Source organism: Schistocerca cancellata, chromosome 2, assembly GCF_023864275.1.
Source record: "Schistocerca cancellata isolate TAMUIC-IGC-003103 chromosome 2, iqSchCanc2.1, whole genome shotgun sequence".
NCBI lineage: Eukaryota > Metazoa > Arthropoda > Insecta > Orthoptera > Acrididae > Schistocerca > Schistocerca cancellata.
The window spans coordinates 57,376,602-57,397,314 of NC_064627.1; the positions used below are offsets into that span (position 1 = coordinate 57,376,602).

At 45.7% G+C, this 20,713-nt stretch overlaps 1 protein-coding gene and 1 non-coding gene across 4 annotated transcripts in view; both read right to left on the bottom strand.

The window, feature by feature from the left end:
* LOC126161329 (solute carrier organic anion transporter family member 4A1) overlaps positions 1–20,713 on the bottom strand; it is a 1,079,633-nt gene that overhangs the window by 856,606 nt on the left and 202,314 nt on the right. The window lies entirely within an intron of this gene.
* On the bottom strand, positions 3,750–3,824 carry Trnat-ugu (transfer RNA threonine (anticodon UGU)). Its single transcript has one exon. It is a non-coding gene; the product is annotated as a tRNA-Thr (tRNA).

Below are 20,713 nucleotides of genomic sequence, written 5' to 3' on the forward strand. Positions count from 1 at the left end.
ACTTCGTTTCCTCCCAGGCGATAGCGTTGCGAGCAGTAACAGGGACTGGTCGCTTGGGATTGAAGATTGATGATCTCGTTGATTAGATATCGACCCGGTTCTCCTGCAGCACGCAACGCGTGCAAGGAGGAAGAACTTTCACGTTATTTTTCGACTCAGTGATCGCAGATTAATAACAAGATCAAAACGTGATGGAGTGTCACGGTATTTGCATACGAAGCTAGTCATCCATTCGTGAGTTCTCTGATGACAGCTTATTTTGTCGTGAAACAGACTGTTGTGCATTTTTGCCGCAGTATCCACGCGTACTGAATTGTTCCCTCCATAGGTTGCATAACACTCGTTTTGAGGAGCTACTTGCCGGCCGGTGTGGCCGTGCGGTTAAAGGCGCTTCAGTCGGGAACCGCGTGACCGCTACGGTCGCAGGTTCGAATCCTGCCTCGGGCATGGCTGTGTGTGATGTCCTTAGGTTAGTTAGGTTTAATTAGTTCTAAGTTCTAGGCGACTGATGACCTCAGAAGTTAAGTCCCATAGTGCTCAGAGCCATTTCAACCATTTGAGGAGGTACTTCTGTGCGTGGCACTCTTCCTGTCCTGCAATGTATATGACGCCATCCACTCCACACGGTTATTTCGCATGTGACCAGTGAGCTTAAAGGTGCCCACAGTTGTACCATGGTCACATCTTGCCATAATTGTTGTTTCTAACAAGCCCAATGTATCCACTCTCCATTTATAGAACTGAAAGCGTAACCCCACATTTATCTTGTGAAAATCATTCTTTTCTCCCAGTGAGAGGTTCAACCTGACAAAGAGCCAAATTCTTTTCGATTTACGATGTCTTATACTATTTTCAGACCTTTCTTTTGTTAACGGGAAACGGTTGATGTAGTGTTTAATTTCTTGTCAGTTGACGTATTGTGAAGAATTTCAGTAATCAATAATTCTCGTTGCGTGCGGCTGATTAAATTGAAAGTGTACAGTACCGCCCGACATTGAAAATAGGTACAACATACTTCATTATTTTTGTCAGAACAACACTTTTTTTTGTAAAATAACTCAATTTTAATTAATACAGCGAAGCCAGATACCAGTGTGGGAAAGAATGACAATTTATTTATTTAATTGATCACATGTGCACTCCCACAAAGTAAATCCCTACATCCAGTTTGGTGAGATCTTTTGAAATGAATGAATGTATGGTCGTCTGCTAACCGCAGATAGTGAATGTGAATATATGATCATCTTTGAGACGATCCTTTGGTGGGACCAAAGAGATGAAACTTACCTGAGCTTTGAGCGCCTGAAATGTGGCTGACCAATAGGGTAGTAAGGTGCTCCCCCACTTCAGCAGAGGTGCGAGAGGACCTCGAGAACGGCCATGTTTCAGCACTCTGCCGCTGGATCTTGTGCTGTTATGACCTGTTTTAGTTGTGCTCCATAATGACGAAAGAGTGGAGACATGGTATGCATGTGGAATATTTAAGAGTAGTTTGAAATAATAATTTCTCTATTTCAGGAACTTTTGTGGGGAGAATTAAATGTCAGGCAGGTAATATTAATGGGATTGTAGTAATCTTCGGAAGTGACCAACGGTCACAATGAAACCACGTGTAGCAATAAGTTGAAATACTTCCGTGTGCTTAAGTTAAGCTGAATTACTAGCGTGTGTACAATAAGTTGAAATATTTAAGAAATAGCGTGTGTACCATAAGTTGAAATATTTAAGAAATGGCGTGTGCAGGACTTGAAATTAGAGACGAGTACTTCCACGTGGTGAGTACTGTGTGAGTCTCAATCTGTGTATGAGACAAAGGATACAGAGAAGTACTCGTCCATGGCATCAGTTCGCGTGTGTGATGAATACATTAATACTACATTGCGTGTGACGCTAGATTCAAACTCTGAGAGAGAAGTAAGGTGAGTCGGCCGTCTATCCAGCAACGCCACATGGCTTGCATTGCACAGGAAGACGTGCATTTATCTCCAGAGTTCACAGTAGGAAAGTAGAATTACAAAGTGGGGCAGTGTCGTGTGAAACTGGGATAAATATTAATTGAAGTGGGAAAGCTGAAAGTGATAATGTTGTGACTATTACCTGTGTAGTATTTCATATTGTAGTATGGTGTATGTCATGTAATTTGGGTATGTGTGGTTTGCATGGGAGAGTAGCGAGGTAGTTTCAAAAGATTAGTGGGTTATGCTTGTTCCTTCTGTACCGCTCGCTCTGGAGGAAAGTTTCGTGATGATGATTGTGAGAGTCGAAGTGTGAGAAATAATAAAAGATCCACCATCAGAAAGTGCACTGTAGCGTTAAATAATTACGAGACCATAATATAGAGATTCACCAATGTAAAGCCACGCTCACTGGGCGGAATTTCTCATGTGTTATTGTTGTAGGTTATAGAATTTGTGTGTTTAGGTTATACAATTTATCGGAATAAATAAGATAGTGAAAAGAAAAAGATTGGTGGACTTTTCCTTCGAATTGTATGTTGTCATGATGTCCCGAATTTATAATGTGTGCGCCATTCATATTCAGTGCGGTGGCCACGTGTTGATAAAAGCCGTTAAATAAAAGACATAACGAAAATGTGGTATTGCCAGTGCGTAGTGAACAGTCTGAGTTCTGTAAATCACTGATAGTCAGATGAGCGTTTCCGTTGCGTATTATTCATACAGGAGGATAATTTGTAACTTAATTGTGAGTACGAGAGTTCATCTTACTCGATAAATGAGAATGAATCCACTCGCTTGGCAGACCACTCATCTTGCAGGCCTGACTGCTTGATGCCACAGTATGAGCAAGGCACGTGGGTGCCTCTCAAAATTAGCTGGTGGTATTAGAGTTAACTTTTTGAGTGGTACTCAGATACAAAACATTTTCTTCTTCGCTGCACTTGATGAACCCGACTACGGCAGACACGTAAATTTTGCACAAAACATGGAATTAATACTCTCGCTCGAGATACGGAAACTTTGAGTCATCCTGTTTTTTGGCGCGATTACTTTCGTTTGTGGGTGTTCATTTCGCCTGCTGTTGACAAAAAACAAACTGAGTTAATATCCTCGTTCGAGACACGGAAATTCTGAGCTGTCTTGCTTTTTGACCTGACTACTTTCATGTGCAGCTGTTTATTAACGCCTACTGTTGAAAGACTGCTCCTTTATTAACACTTGCATCAGTGACGTTTGCTGTGATGTTGCCCTTCTTGCTGAGCGTCCGCTCTTTTTGCTACGTCAGTCTGCAGTATTCTCAGTTCAATCAAAAACAAAAGTAGATAATTGCGAAAGTGTTGCCGGTACAAGATTTTGGGCACTAACTGACCTAAATGGTCCAAATCGCTCTAAGCACTAAGGAACTTAACATCTGAGGTCATCAGCCCAACTATCCTAAGGACATCACACACATTCATGCCCTAGGCACGATTCGAACCTGCGACCGTACTGAAGCGCCTAGAACCTCTCGGCCACAGTGCCCGGCTACAAACTATCTTCTCTATTCCGTACCATAAATGTTCGATGGGACTCATGTCGGGCGATCTGGGTGGTCAAACCATTCACTCGTGTCGTCCAGAATGTTCTTCAAACCGATTGGGAACCATTGTGACCTGGTGGCATGACATCGTTGTTTGGGAACATGAAGTCCATGAATGGCGGCAAATGATCTCCAAGTAAATGATAATTAAATTGACACCCTAGCTGCAAGCAGGCGTTGATGCACTTCATTGGGGACATGTTGAAAATGTGTGCCCCGACCGGGACTCGAACCCGGGATCTCCTGCTTACATGGCAGACGCTCTATCCATCTGAGCCGCCGCGGGCACAGAGCATAGTGCGTCTGCAGGGACTTATCCCTTGCACGCACCCCGTGAGATCCACATTCCCAACATGTCCACAACACTACATTCGTAGTGCGCCTAATAGATGTTTGCCCATCATACTCATTACTCGTGGCAGATTAATCTACCAAGTCCCGTACGAGTTCGGGCATAGCGTGTGCGTTCGCACAAGAAGGTCAAAGGCCGGGAACCCATATTTTTAACTATATATGACGGTAGTATCTGTTCCCGAAAGAACAGTTACCGTCGATGACCATGCAGCTTTGCTAGAAATGAAATGATAATTAAATTGACACCCTAGCTGCAAGCAGGCGTTGATACACTTCGTTGGGGACATGTTGAAAATGTGTGCCCCGACCGGGACTCGAACGCGGGATCTCCTGCTTACATGGCAGACGCTCTATCCATCTGAGCCGCCGCGGGCACAGAGGATAGTGCGTCTGCAGGGACTTATCCCTTGCACGCACCCCGTGCTTCCAGCTAGGGTGTCAATTTAATTATCATTTCATTTCTAGCAAAGCTGCATGGTCATCGACGGTAACTGTTCTTTCGGGAACAAATACTACCGTCATATATAGATCTCCAAGTAGCCATACATAACCATTTGCAGTCAATGATTGGTTCACATGCGCCAGAGGACCCAGTCCATTGACCTAAACAGAGCTTACACGAGTATGGAGTCACCACCAGTTTGGCCAGTGCCTTGTGGCTTCGGGGTGTGTGCGCCACACTCGAACCCTACTATCAGCTCTTACCAACCGAAATCATCTGACCAGGCCACGGTTTTCCAGTCGTCTAGGGTTCAGCTCATACAGGGTGTTTCAAAAATGACCGGTATATTTGAAACGGCAATAAAAACTAAACGAGGAGCGATAGAAATAAACCGTTTGTTGCAATATGCTTAGGACAACAGTACATTTTCAGGCAGACAAACTTTCGAAATTACAGTAGTTACAATTTTCAACAACAGATGGCGCTGCGGTCTGGGAAACTCTGTAGTACGATATTTTCCACATATCCACCATGCGTAGCAATAATATGGCGTAGTCTCTGAATGAAATTACCCGAAACCTTTGACAACGTGTCTGGCGGAATGGCTTCACATGCAGATGAGATGTACTGCTTCAGCTGTTCAATTGTTTCTGGATTCTGGCGGTACACCTGGTCTTTCACGTGTCCCCACAGAAAGAAGTCACAGGGGTTCATGTCTGGCGAATAGGGAGGCCAATCCACGCCGCCTCCTGTATGTTTCGGATAGCCCAAAGCAATCACACGATCATCGAAATATTCATTCAGGAAATTAAAGAGGTCGGCCGTGCGATGTGGCCGGGCACCATCTTGCATAAACCACTAGGTGTTCGCAGTGTCGTCTAAGGCAGTTTGTAGCGCCACAAATTCACGAAGAATGTCCAGATAGCGTGATGCAGTAATCGTTTCGGATCTGAAAAATGGGCCAATGATTCCTTTGGAAGAAATGGCGGCCCAGACCAGTACTTTTTGAGGATGCAGGGACGATGGGACTGCAACATGGGGCTTTTCGGTTCCCCATATGCGCCAGTTCTGTTTATTGACGAAGCCGTCCAGGTAAAAATAAGCTTCGTCAGTAAACCAAATGCTGCCCACATGCATATCGCCGTCATCAATCCTGTGCACTATATCGTTAGCGAATGTCTCTCGTGCAGCAATGGTAGCGGCGCTGAGGGGTTGCTGCGTTTGAATTTTGTACGGATAGAGGTGTAAACTCTGGCGCACGAGACGATACGTGGACGTTGGCGTCATTTGGACCGCAGCTGCAACACGGCGAACGGAAACCCAAGGCCGCTGTCGGATCACCTGCTGCACTAGTTGCGCGTTGCCCTCTGTGGTTGCCGTACGCGGTCGCCCTACCTTTCCAGCATGTTCATCCGTCACGTTCCCAGTCCGTTGAAATTTTTCAAACAGATCCTTTATTGTATCGCTTTTCGGTCCTTTGGTTACATTAAACCTCCGTTGAAACTTCGTCATGTTGCAACAACACTGTGTTCTAGGTGGTGGAATTCCAACACCAGAAAAATCCTCTGTTCTACGGAATAAACCATGTTGTCTACAGCACACTTGCACGTTGTGAACAGCACACGCTTACAGCAGAAAGACGACGTACCGAATGGCGCACCCACAGACTGCGTTGTCTTCTATATCTTTCACATCAGTTGCAGCGCCATCTGTTGTTGAAAATTGTAACTACTGTAATTTCGAAAGTTTGTCCGCCTGAAAGTGTACTGTTGTCCAAAGCATATTGCAACAAACGGTGTATTTCTATCGCTGCTCGTTTAGTTTTTATTGCCGTTTCAAATATACCGGTCAGTTTTGAAACACCCGTACATTCACGAGCCCAGGAGAGGTGCTGCAGGCGATATAGTGCTGTTACCAAAGGTATACTGCTGTCATAGCCCAATAACACCAAATTTCGCCGCACTGTCCTAACGGATACGTTCGTCATACGTCCCACATTGATTTCTGCTGTTATTTCACTCAGTGTTGCTTGTCTCTTAGCACTGACAACTCAACGCAAACGCCGCTGCTCTCGGTCGTTAAGTGAAGGTCATGGGCCACAGTGTTGTCCATGGTGAGAGGTAATGCCTAATATTTGGTATTCCCAGCACATTCTTGACACTGCAGACCTCGGAATATCGAATTTCTAGTATGGAGTGTCCATTGCGTCTCGCTCCAACTACCATTCCGCGTTGTTCAGAGTCTGTCAATTCCCGTCATGCGGTCGTAATAACATCGGAAACATTTTCATACGAGTCACGTGAGTACAAATGCCAGCTCCGCCCAATGTGCTGCCCTTTTATAGCTTGTCTAAGCGACACTTCCACCATCTGCATATGTGCATATCGCTATGCCATGACTTTCGTCACCTCAGTGCAGAAGACTGCTGTTACGCCTGCAGTCGTTTATGCCTGAAGCTGAAAGCTGACAACAGTGCTGCCATCTGTCAGGGAACTTCTTAAGGGGCTCCGGAACGCCCTATACTCGCAATGTTAAAATAACGCTTATAAATTACATCTTTCCTCACAAAGTATTTGAGGTAGGAAGGTGAACTTTTTACAGATTATTTATTGGAATATGGGCTACAACTTAACACAGGGATTTTACAAAATTTTAGTTCAGTTATTAAAGATGATTTTTTTCAATTGTAATGAAAATTCACAACATTTTTTTGCAATTTTTTATTTATATATTCAAAAATATACAGTTTTTTGGAAAAAGGCTGTGTTAAATTATGCAGAAGGTACTGTGTAACATTTACTGAAAGTTTGAAACAAATATGTTTGGAAGATCCTTAGAAAACATGTAATTAGTATGAGAAAATAAAAGTTTTGGGAATCGAGCGACAAAGATTGGATTAACTTTTTAGTGCATTCCAGGTCCATAGGATGGATTATCTTCATCCTCTGCAAACTCCTCCTCCAGCTTCCTCTTGTTCCTCCTCCTGTTTACTCTTGCTTGTATTTCTAGACTCTTTACAGCCCTGTCTGCAGCCCGAAGGCGTTCCTTGTCTAAAGCAAGCATCGCTCGTACCATGTTAGAACCTATCTTCATTCCCATATTTCTAAATACCTTGCACCTTACAATGTTGCCATCATTGAAAGTCGCAACAGCATCATACACACCACAGTGAAGTGTTTCTATTCCAACGAATACAGTCTTGGGGATTCTCGACCATATAACACTATTTACACTTTCATTGGGGTTTTGAGTTTTTCCGTGAATACACTTTTTCAACAGTTCAGGTGCTGCTAAGTCTCTGAAAATAGGTTAGCCACAACACATACTTTATCTCACATCACTAAAATGTACCTGATGAACACGGACGTTAATAATAACACCATTTGACAGCAGTTTAACAGCGCCACAGTGGGTCACGCCCATGTAGAACACATTTCAAAAAAAATTTAAAAATAGTTGTAGTCTTCGGAATTGAATAAATTATATATCTATTAAAAGGTAATAGGCTGCAGATTCAGAAAACACAAAAAAGTAAAAATTGAACTTTTCATGATTTTGAGCCTTTCCGGAGCCCCTTAAGCTGACTCGACTCTAGATGGACTCAAGAAAACAGTGCTGCAAGAATTCACAGGTTCTTCCAAATGTTCAAATGTGTGTGAACTTCTAAGGGACCAAACTGCTGAGGCAATCGGTGCCTAGGCTTACACACTACTTAAACTAACTTAATCCAACTTATGCTAAGAACAACACACACATCCGTGCCCGAGGGAGGACACGAACCTCCGGTGGGAGAGGCCGTGCAATTCGCAACAGGGCGCCTCTAACTGCGCGGCCACTCCGCGCGGCTGGGTTCTTTCAGAATGAGTGTATCACGAGAAAATGGCAGGACTGTCGGATTGGCTCTGAGGAACAGCTGGTTGAAAGTAGCTGAAATATGGACTGAGGTTACAGTTAGACTGTCACCTCGGAACCGCAGGGAAAAGATTATCGAAAGATTAGTTGAGAATTCGCGTTCCCATCCGTCGTTTGCCACAGACAGATACTTCCATTGTGTAGGAGTCAGGGAAAACTGAGACGTTTAGCGATATTCTGTGCTGTTCAGCAAAAAGTTACAGCTTCCGTCTGTGGAGGTCAGATCAACGCCAGCATGTTCGTAAGTGACTTGTTGAGAGGTGAAAATAAGCATCGATTTTAGAGATCTGTACCTCTCCAACATCTGGAATCATTGTGTGGCAAGACAGTGAATCGGAAAGCAGGACTGATCCGATAATCGCCGTAAAAGGCTGAATGCTCGCTTGTATGTAGCAAGTATAGCAAACCCTATTGTTATACCCTTCATGGGCGAGGTAACAAGTAGCGTAGTCCAGCATGATAACGCAAATGCAGTTCACATCACAACCGCCTTGAGGAATAGTCGGATCCTTTCCTGGCCAGTATTTGTCGCCCATAGAGCATTGTCCGCTGCGACGGGAAGACTTTACTTTCATATCAGCCTCCAGCCAACAATCTACTTGAGACCAAGACGCTCCTGTCCGCAAATCAGCACGGTTTTAGAAAGCACCGCTCGTGCGAAACTCAGCTAACCCGTTTCTCACATGATATCCGGCGAATCACGGACGACGAGCAAACAAGCAGATTCCATATTCCCACATTTTCCGAAAACTGTCGACACGGTGCCCCACCGCAAACTATCAATGAAGTAGGTAGTAGTAGAAGGGTTGTGTGGGCGCACGACAGCAAGGTCTTCAGCGCCCGTTCAGTATCATAGTGAGACGGGTGTCAAGAAAAAAAAAATCTCAGAACATTTACATATAACGGAACAGAAAACACGGTGAACAATCATTGAAAAATATGTGCTCACCCACACCGAAGCGTGGGATGAAGCAGGACGTCAGCAGTAAAACATGGACAACACAGGAAGAAAAAGGTAGAGGGAGCTAAAACAATGTAGCAGATGGAAGTGGCTGGCTGACCGCAAGGAAAAAAAGGGAGGAGTCAGCCACTCTGCAATACACTAACACCTCCAGCCTAAAAGTTTAGGCCAGAGTCCAGACACATCACAAAACTTAAAAACCCTAGACACACACGTCTCATCGTTAGCTAAAACACAGGGCAGATCCCCATCAACTTGTGCTTCTGCCCTTGCATCACGGTATAAAATGCAGTCTGTTAAAATGTGCCGGACAGAGATGTGCACACCACAAGCATCACAAAACGGAGGATCCTCCCGCCGTAATAAATAGCTATGCGTCAGAGGACAGTGCCCGATCCGAAGACGTGTGAGCGCCACCTCTTCCCGCCTGAGCAGCCGGCAGGGGAAACGCCACGGCCGAGTGGTTGACTTTACCGACCGCAGTTTATTGGCCGTCACCGCCAGCCATTCGTCCTCCCACAACTCCATGCACTTCCTGTGGAGTGCAGCGATGACGGACTGCAAGGGGATAGGACACTGGACCACATCCTGCTCTCTGCAGGCCTCCTTGGCAGCCCGATCAGCCTGTTCATTGCCCCATATGCCGACATGACCAGGCACCCAGCAGAAGGATACCTCTTTACCCCGCCGTTGGAGAAAGTACAGTTGGTCATGTATCAGCTGGACCATCTCTTCAGTCGGGTACAGGTTCTGCAGTGCCTGTAAGGCACTAAGAGAATCGGAGCAGAGAAGAAATCGATCGCCCCGAACACGATGCATCTGCTCCAGTGCCGTCAGGATCGCGTGGAGCTCCGCTGCGAAAACGGTATATTCAGCAGGGAGGCGAATCCGGGTAACATGATCAGGGAACACCACAGAACAGCCAAGGAAAGTCTCCTGTTTGGAGCCATCAGTATAAACGACAGTGAAACCGTGATGCACATCTAAAATGTTAAAAAACAGAGATTGGAACGTAAAATTTGGTGTGCCAGCTTTCTTAAAATTAGTCAAATCTAAAATAAGTTTGGGTCTCCGGAGGAGCCAAGGTGGAGATCTGCTCCAACCGCGACGTAAAACACGAAGACCAGCCATAGACATCGCACCGAGGCAATCCTGTGCGCGAATCCCATCAATGAAGGTACCAGCATGCGGAGTACGTTCCCAGACATGAGAATGGCTCGATGACTTTTTAATTAATAGAACCCACTGCGTTGTCCTTGACAGCGAGTGTTCATCGAGAATAATCAACGACAGAGCTATTACAATTGCGTAGGCTTCCGCGGCCAGAAGAAGGCCGCTGCAACCGTGGGCGAAACCTTGGTTTTTGTCCAGCAGCAGTCGTTTTATACATTTTGACGGGGTACCGTGCCCAGAAAACTTTTATGTCAACAGAGCTATTGCTAAGAGTGCTCCAGGGAAGTGTGACAGGATCGGTCTTGTTCTCCATATCCGTAAATGATCTCACGGACTGGGAGAGTAGCAGTCTGCAACTGTTTGATCGCGTCGTTGTGTGAACGGGAAGGTGTTGTCGATTAGTCAGTGTAGGAGGATACAAGATGACTTGGGAAAAAATTCTAGTTGGTTTGACGGACAGCTTGCTCCAAATATAGAAAAATGTAAGTTAATGTAGATGAGTAGGAGAAACAGACACGTAACGTTCGGATACAGCATTACAACTGTGTTCCTTGACACAGTCTCCTCGGTTAGATACCTACGCGATGTGTGTACTCGTATCGATGTGAAATGGAACGAGGACGTAACGACTGTAGTAGGGAAGACGAATGGTCGACTTCGGTATATTTGGAGAATTTTAGGAAAGTGTGGTTCATCCATAAATGTGACCGCATATGGGACGCTAGTTTAACCTAGTCTTCAATACTGGTCGAGTGTTTGGGATCCGTACCACATCGGATTAAAGACAGACATCGAAGCAAAGTTTGAGGTGTGCTGCTAGATATGTTGCTGGTAAGGTTGATTAACACGTAAGTATTACGGAGATGATTCGTGAAGCGAAATGGGAATCCCCGGAGGGAGGACGACGTTATTTTCGCGGGACACTACCCAGAAAATTTAGAGTTTTGAAGTTGACTGTAGAAGGAGTCTGCTGCCGCTAACGTACATTTCGGGTAAGGACTACGAAGACAAGATGAGAGAAATTAGGATTTGAATAGCGGCATAATGGCAGACGTTTTCTCCTCTCTCTGTTTGTGAAAAAAATGGCTCTGAGCACTATGGGACTTAACATCTATGGTCATCAGTCCCCTAGAACTTAGAACTACTTAAACCTAACTAACCTAAGGACAGCACACAACACCCAGCCATCACGAGGCAGAGAAAATCCCTGACCCCGCCGGGAATCGAACCCGGGAACCCGGGCGTGGGAAGCGAGAACGCTACCGCACGACCACTCTCTGTTTGTGAATGGAACAAGACAGGAAAAAGACTAGCAGTGGTACAAGATACCCTCCGCCATTCACAATGCGGTGGCTTGGGGAGTATGTATGTAGATGCAGATGTAGGGTTTCAGGAAGTGACAGCTTGTGTTTCAGGCATGACGAGAAATTCCACAAAGTAACATTCAGAGGCTGATTGTTTCCGTGCCACTGTGAATTCAAGAGGGCATTCGTGAGCGCAGGGGTCACACTTCATACTGACGCTGGCGATTTGTGATTATTTATTTATTTATTTATTTATTTATTTAACCTGATCAGATTAGGGCCATCAGGCCCTCTCTTACATCGGACCAGTGTTTCACACATGCAGCATTTCACACATCAGAGTTACATCATGACAATACTTTAAATAAGAAAATTAGATTACTCTGGTCACAATATGTGTGGTGTCACCGCCAGACACCACACTTGCTAGGTGGTAGCCTTTAAATCGGCCGCGGTCCATTAGTACATGTCGGACCCGCGTGTCGCCACTGTCAGTGATCGCAGACCGAGCGCCACCACACGGCAGGTCTAAAGAGACGTACTAGCACTCGCCCCAGTTGTACAGCCGACGTTGCTAGCCATGGTTCACTGAGAATTACGCTCTCATTTGCCGAGACGATAGTTAGCATAGCCTTCAGCTACAATTGCTACGACCTAACAAGGCGCCGTATTCAATTGCTATAATACTTCTGTATCATCAAGAGCAATGTTCTACAAATGTGGATTAAAGTTAAGTATTCCAGAAGCTACGTACTTTTCTTTATAGCATTCATTACGTATCCTGTTTCAGACCTCACGCCCGCCTGCTTGAGTTTAACGCGTGCATTTCGGCCTTCTCTAGCTATACAACAATATGAATAAAGAATAATGACTAAGACCTAATAAAGTAAGTACTGGCAGTATTTTTACGACAGGTGCTATACATACAAATTATGATAAAAGTAATAATAGTAACAGTAAAAAAAATTAAATAATAATGATAAACATGAGAAAATTGGGCAACAGTAATGAAGATTTGTGCAGATGTACATTAATATCTTGGTGTGTAAAGTAGATGTTTACTAGTATAGCGAGCTTTAGGGGAGGGAGACTTAAGGAGGTGGAAAGAGGGAAGTAATGAGGTGAAGTGCATTCGTGTACAAAGGAAAGCATTACTGTTGCTTAAGTAGATACGTCATTAACTGTTTTTTGAAGCTGGACATGTTTTTAAGTTCTCTAACATACCGAGGGAGGTTATTCCAGAGTCGGGTTCCCGCTACTGTAAAGGACTTGGAGAAGGCGACTGAGCGATGCAGTGGAACAGAGAGGATTTTATTATGATGGGAACGTGTGTTTCTGTCATGTTGTTCCGACATAAGCGTTAAGGTTCAAATGGCTCTGAGCACTATGGGACTTAACATCTATGGTCATCAGTCCCCTAGAACTTAGAGCTACTTAAACCTAACTAACCTAAGGACAGCACACAACACCCAGTCACCACGAGGCAGAGAAAATCCCTGACCCCGCCGGGAATCGAACCCGGGAACCCGGGCGTGGGAAGCGAGAACGCTACCGCACGACCACGAGATGCGGACATAAGCGTTAAGGACGAGGAGAGATATGAGGGACAGGGTACATTTATAAGGCAGTAGATGAGACAGAGTGTATGCAAATCTCTGCGTTTGTCTGCACGCAGCCAGGACAATTTTGCATATGCTGGTGAAATGTGATCAAAAAGTCGAATGTCACAGATATATCGGACACAGGCGTCATCTCCACAAAGTCTGGTAAACATTGGAGATTTGTTTGATGGTGTAACACTTTCCGTTTCCGTCAGCGTGTACGGAAATTTTAAATCCAATGCGTTTTGGATGACAAGAGATATGATTATCAAAGAGCGAGGCTGGGTGTGCTTTGTTTGCCACGTAAGTATTACGTAAGAGCTCTCAGCGTTTCTTAACACGGCATAGCTTCCAGAGAAATGTCGCTGGTGTTTTATTTGTCATTAAGGCGTATGTCGAGACCCTCTTTACACTGGGTGACGTGGCGGGCAGCAAACAACGCTAAGGCAGTTATCAGCGTGCCTAACTAGCCGCACAGCCGCACTTCCCACTTGCGACACAGTACGGGAGACGCGGTGCCCACATTACCGCCGACAAACACCGGCGCAGCCCCGGGGCATACGCTCACTGCAACTCGTATGGGAACTTTCACGCGAGAAAACGCAGCCTTGTAGTTTAGTAGCGTCCCAGACATCGCGAATATACTAATCTTAAACGTAAAATGAACGCTTTGCAACAATAGTTTCAATCGGTACGTAAATGTTTTTTTTAAATTACCGCTACCAGTCAAAAACTTTGTTAACTATTGTATTATTTTGCGACATGTTTCGAGGGAATACCTCATCTGCAGGCTAAAGGGCATTACAAAAAGAATTTCACAATAAGATCATACTGAAGATACTTAGTCTTTTTATAAATGCTGTGGTTATCCTGTGGAAGAAGAGAAAACTTAGTTAAGAGCCGATGTTAATTTGGAAGCTGGACTGATGTTTGCATGAAAATGTTTTGTAACAGTCACTCATTTGTTCTCCTGGTGTGACAGTCTCGTTGTGATGAGCTGAGGTGTTTCCATTTCCGTGGTTCTCTTGATCACTGTTCACGAATTTTCACTAATGTAACAGGAACTTGGGAACACGATCACAAAAACAAATCTGTGGTGCAGTGAAAAACATGGCGGTTTCGATTTGACTATCGATGTTCGATCTATGTGGTGTCAGATGTTTACATGTGTGGTGTCACCGCCAGACACCACACTTGCTAGGTGGTAGCTTTAAATCGGCCGCGGTCCATTAGTACATGTCGGACCCGCGTGTCGCCACTGTCAGTAATTGCAGACCGAGCGCCACCACACGGCAGGTCTAGAGAGACGTACTAGGACTCGCCCCAGTTGTACGGACGACTTTGCTAGCGAATACACTGACGAAGCCTTTCTCTCATTTTGCCGAGAGATAGAATAGCCTTCAGCTAAGTCCATGGCTACGACCTAGCAAGGCGCCATTAACCATATCTAGAGAGAGTCTCACTTGTATCATCCAGAATGCTGTATACAAATGATGGATTAAAGTTAAGTATTCCAGCAGCTACGTACTTTTCTTTATAGCATTCATTACGTATCCTGTTTCAGACCTAACGCCAGCCGGCGTGTGTAAACGCGTGCCTTTCGGTTACCCGTCACTGTGGACTGGCTGTCTTGTCAGTCCACTACAACATGTCTTTTGCACGTCTTATCTTATTACAGATGTAGGTGGACGAAATACGTTACAAATTGAGCACCTGTTACAATATTATTGTACAAATCATGATATAAACTATTTATTTTACATATTTCCAAGCTATTGCTAGGGCTAGAGTCAAACGACTGCCCTGTTATGTATCTTTTATTCTAAGAGTACTGTAGTGAAATTGGAAAAGAAATGTGAATTTTTGAAGTCTGTCATTTCATTCAGCTTCCTGTTATTCCCCATATGGCCATGGATGAATATTTCCATTTCTTCCAATACGTCCATTTTCCAGCTCTTTTCTGAGTTATGTAGTACTTTGAGATCGTTGTCTATTGTAACACTGTGTCCTGTTTCATTTATATGTTTCGCTATTGCTGATTTATTCGGTTTGCCAAGTCTGAAACAGTCAATGTGTTCTTTAAAGTGGGTTTTAAAATTTCTTCCCGTTTGGCTAATGTAATATTTGTTGCAATGACTGAATGTAATTTTATAAATTCCAGCTTTGTTTAGTTTCTCTGTGGGATGTGAAATATCATGTATCAGTTTCTTTTTGAAGGTGTTGTTGGTGGCAAAGGTGATCTTGTTTTTCTTTTTTTTTTGTTTTTTTTCTGTTACGTTAATGAAAATTCGTGAACAGTAATCAAGAGGGCCACGGAAATGGAAGCACCTCAGCTCATCACAACGAGACTGCTACACCAGAAACACAAAGCGAGTGACTGTTACAAAACATTTTGATGCAAACATCAGTCCAGCTTTCAAAGTGACATCTAAGTTTTCTCTTCTTCCACAGGATGACCACAGCATTTATGAAAAAGACTACGTAACTTCAGTACGATCTTACTGTGAAATTGTTTTTGTAATCCCATTTAGCCTGAAGATGAGGTATTCCCTCGAAACATGTCGCAAAATAATAGAATAGTTAACAAAGTTTGTGACTGGGAGCGGTAATTTAAAAAACTTTTACATAATTCTTGAGACAGTCACGGTCGAAAAATAGTCAAAATGGCTTCAAATAGTTTCAAACGGTCCTTGTAGACTCAAACTGCTAAATTGAACGCAGATTCACAGTGAAAATCTAGCGGTATATGAACCAAATGTGATGTCCCGTCGAGCCGTACTGAAATGACGCGAACAGTTTGACCAAGGCCGCACAGATGCGGGTGACGCCAATACGGAAGGAAGGCTTCCGACATCGACCACAGATGGCAATTTAAGTTCCAGGATAGCCCGTCAGAAACTGAACACAGATCAATCATACGGAGAGGAAGAAAATGTGAAAAAAAAGGAAGCAAAAGAGACACATTGTGACATCAAGCTAGTTCTAACAGACAGGGCGTTCTGGTTGTGTGGTCACAGCGTAGGATTACGAAGCTGGAGATCCTTGTTCAAATCTCCCTCGTGACCTAAGGGACTGATGACCCTGTAGTTTGGTCCCTCTATCCAAATGGTTCAAATGGCTCTAAGCACTATTGGACTTAAAATCTGAGGATGGATGACGCAAATCCCGGAATCGTGGTTGCCTGGTGAAGAAATCAGTGGCAAAACTGCTCCCAATGTGGACAAGGTGTAAGTGATATGGGTATAACAATTGTCATGGAGAATGTTCCACGCGGTCGTCTGGCTTACCCTGTACTGATGGGTCAACTGCCTTGTACTGACACGGCGGTTCAAAAATGGCTCTAAGCACTTTGGGACTTAACATCTCAGGTCATCAGTCCCCTAGACTTAGAACTACTTAAACCTAACTAAGGACATCACACACATCCATGCCCGAGGCAGGAATCGAACCTGCGACCGTAGCAGCAGCGCTGTTCCGGACTGAAGCGCCTAGAACCGCTCGGTCACAACGGCCGGCGACACGGCGTTTGCCTTCCACAGTGCTAACGACATTTTCCTCCAAGTCTGGTGTCCGAACATTTCGGGTACGTCCATCCTGATTTCCTGCTTCCTGAAACAACCTTGTCTAAGACGAACGGCGGAACATTGTTGGAAACGTTGAATGCTGTGGTTGTTGTCGGCGGGGATAGCTCTCCTGATCGATGAGAGAATACGGAGTAAAGACCATGCCGGCAAGCTCTCGATTGGAATACGGAACCATTGCGTAAAACGCAGTATCACACCCACTACAAGCTCAGTCAGCAAGAGAAGTGAATCGGACACAACATTACCGCCGACCAGAGTGGCCGAGCGGTTCTAGGCGCTACAGTCTGGAACCGCGCGACCGCTACGGTCGCAGGTTCGAATCCTGCCTCGGGCATGGATGTGTGTGATGTCCTTAGGTTAGTTACGTTTAAGTAGTTCTAAGTTCTAGGGGACTGATGACCTCAGAAGTTATGTCCCATAGTGCTCAAGAGCCATTTGAACACAACATTACGAGTTACTATGTCAAAAGAGGGCGTTAGGGCATGACGCATGAGGAACAGTACGACACTCTAAGAGGAAACCAGGCATACTGTAACTGTGGCTGCAAGCTACAGAGCGTATTAGACGGCAGTCTCTGTGACGAAGTATGGTTGAATAAATGATCTCTAGCATGGAAACCATGCATTTCCGAAGTTCCGTATTCCCTCATCGACCAATCCCTACAGTTTGTAGACGGTGGAAAAAACCACCGTCTATACGTGGAAGTCGTTGTACTGACGACACGGGCCGCAGATACAGGGTGTTGTGGCGTAGCAAGACAGCCACACCACTCGGAGGTAGCCGAAAGGCACGCTAACTAATGCAGACGGGCGTGAAGTCTGAAACAGGATAACTATTGAATGGTAGCAAGAAAAGTACGTAGTTGCTTTATACTTAACTTTTATTCTCTGATGAATACAGCGTTCTTCTTGAGACATTTATACTATAACTCTCAAAGTAGGTAAGGCTAATGGCGCCTTGCTAGGTCGTAGTCATGTGCTTAGCTGAAGGCTATTCTAACTGTCTCTCGGCAAATGAGAGGAAGGCCTCGTACGTCTAGTCGCTAGCAATGTCGTCCGTACAACTGGGGCGAGTGCTAGTCCGTCTTTTCTAGACCTGCCATGTGGTGGCGCTAGGTCTGCAAGTACTGATGGCGGCGACACGCGGGTCCGACATGTACTAATGGACCGCGGCCGATTTAAGCTACCACCTAGCAAGTGTGGTGTCTGGCGGTGACACCACACAGGGTGTTTCAAAAATGACCGGTATATTTGAAACGGCAATAAAAACTAAACGAGCAGCGATAGAAATACACCGTTTGTTGCAATATGTTTGGGACAACAGTACATTTTCAGGCAGACAAACTTTCGAAATTACAGTAGTTACAATTTTCAACAACAGATGGCGCTGCGGTCTGGGAAACTCTATAGTACGATGTTTTCCACATATCCACCATGCGTAGCAATAATATGGCGTAGTCTCTGAATGAAATTACCCGAAACCTTTGACAACGTGTCTGGCGGAATGGCTTCACATGCAGATGAGATGTACTGCTTCAGCTGTTCAATTGTTTCTGGATTCTGGCGGTACACCTGGTCTTTCAAGTGTCCCCACAGAAAGAAGTCACATGGGTTCATGTCTGGGGAATAGGGAGGCCAATCCACGCCGCCTCCTGTATGTTTCGGATAGCCCAAAGCAATCACACGATCATCGAAATATTCATTCAGGAAATTAAAGACGTCAGCCGTGCGATGTGGCCGGGCACCATCTTGCATAAACCACGAGGTGTTCGCAGTGTCGTCTACGGCAGTTTGTACCGCCAGAAATTCACGAAGAATGTCCAGATAGCGTGATGCAGTAATCGTTCCGGATCTCAAAAATGGGCCAATGATTCCTTTCGAAGAAATGGCGGCCCAGACCAGTACTTTTTGAGGATGCAGGGACGATGGGACTGCAACATGGGGCTTTTCGGTTCCCCATATGCGCCAGTTCTGTTTATTGACGAAGCCGTCCAGGTAAAAATAAGCTTCGTCAGTAAACCAAATGCTGCCCACATGCATATCGCCGTCATCAATCCTGTGCACTATATCGTTAGCGAATGTCTCCCGTGCAGCAATGGTAGCGGCGCTGAGGGGTTGCCGCGTTTGAATTTTGTATGGATAGAGGTGCAAACTCTGGCGCATGAGACGATACGCGGACGTTGGCGTCATTTGGACTGCAGCTGCAACACGGCGAACGGAAACCCGAGGCCGCTGTCGGATCACCTGCTGCACTAGCTGCGCGTTGCCCTCTGTGGTTGCCGTACGCGGTCGCCCTACCTTTCCAGCACGTTCGTCCGTCACGTTCCCAGTCCGTTGAAATTTTTCTAACAGATCCTTTATTGTATCGCTTTTCGGTCCTTTGGTTACATTAAACCTCCGTTGAAAACTTCGTCTTGTTGCAACAACACTGTGTTCTAGGCGGTGGAATTCCAACACCAGAAAAATCCTCTGTTCTAAGGAATAAACCATGTTGTCTACATCACACTTGCACGTTGTGAACAGCACACGCTTACAGCAGAAAGACGACGTACAGAATGGCGCACCCACAGACTGCGTTGTCTTCTATATCTTTCACATCACTTGCAGCGCCATCTGTTGTTGAAAATTGTAACTACTGTAATTTCGAAAGTTTGTCCGCCTGAAAATGTACTGTTGTCGCAAGCATATTGCAACAAACGGTGTATTTCTATCGCTGCTCGTTTAGTTTTTATTGCCGTTTCAAATATACCGGTCATTTTTGAAACACCCTGTAGAAAAATCCACTGACATACGAGCACATTCTTATGACCCGGCGCCTGTGAATGAATGCCTTGCTGTTCGCTTTCTACCGTCTTGAGGGTGTGTGCAAGGTCGCTTTGCAAAGCAAGGTACGTGGTAAATGGAAATGCCGTGTGGCTAGGGCCTCCCGTCGGGTAGACCATTCGCCTGGTGCAAGTCTCTCGTGTTGACGCCATGTCGGCGACTTGCGTGTCGATGGGCATGAAATAATGATGATAAAGGTAACACAACACCCAGTCCCTGAGCGGAGAAAATCTCCGACCCAGCCGGGAACAGAACCTGGGCCGTTAGGTACGACATTCCGTCGCGCTGACCACTCAACTACCAGGGGCGGACAAGGTACGTGGTGATCTGTGGCAGATACACTCCTGGAAATGGAAAAAAGAACACATTGACACCGGTGTGTCAGACCCACCATACTTGCTCCGGACACTGCGAGAGGGCTGTACAAGCAATGATCACACGCACGGCACAGCGGACACACCAGGAACCGCGGTGTTGGCCGTCGAATGGCGCTAGCTGCGCAGCATTTGTGCACCGCCGCCGTCAGTGTCAGCCAGTTTGCCGTGGCATACGGAGCTCCATCGCAGTCTTTAACACTGGTAGCATGCCGCGACAGCGTGGACGTGAACCGTATGTGCAGTTGACGGACTTTGAGCGAGGGCGTATAGTGGGCATGCGGGAGGCCGGGTGGACGTACCGCCGAATTGCTCAACACGTGGGGCGTGAGGTCTCCACAGTACATCGATGTTGTCGCCAGTGGTCGGCGGAAGGTGCACGTGCCCGTCGACCTGGGACCGAACCGCAGCGACGCACGGATGCACGCCAAGACCGTAGGATCCTACGCAGTGCCGTAGGGGACCGCACCGCCACTTCCCAGCAAATTAGGGACACTGTTGCTCCTGGGGTATCAGCGAGGACCATTCGCAACCGTCTCCATGAAGCTGGGCTACGGTCCCGCACACCGTTAGGCCGTCTTCCGCTCACGCCCCAACATCGTGCAGCCCGCCTCCAGTGGTGTCGCGACAGGCGTGAATGGAGGGACGA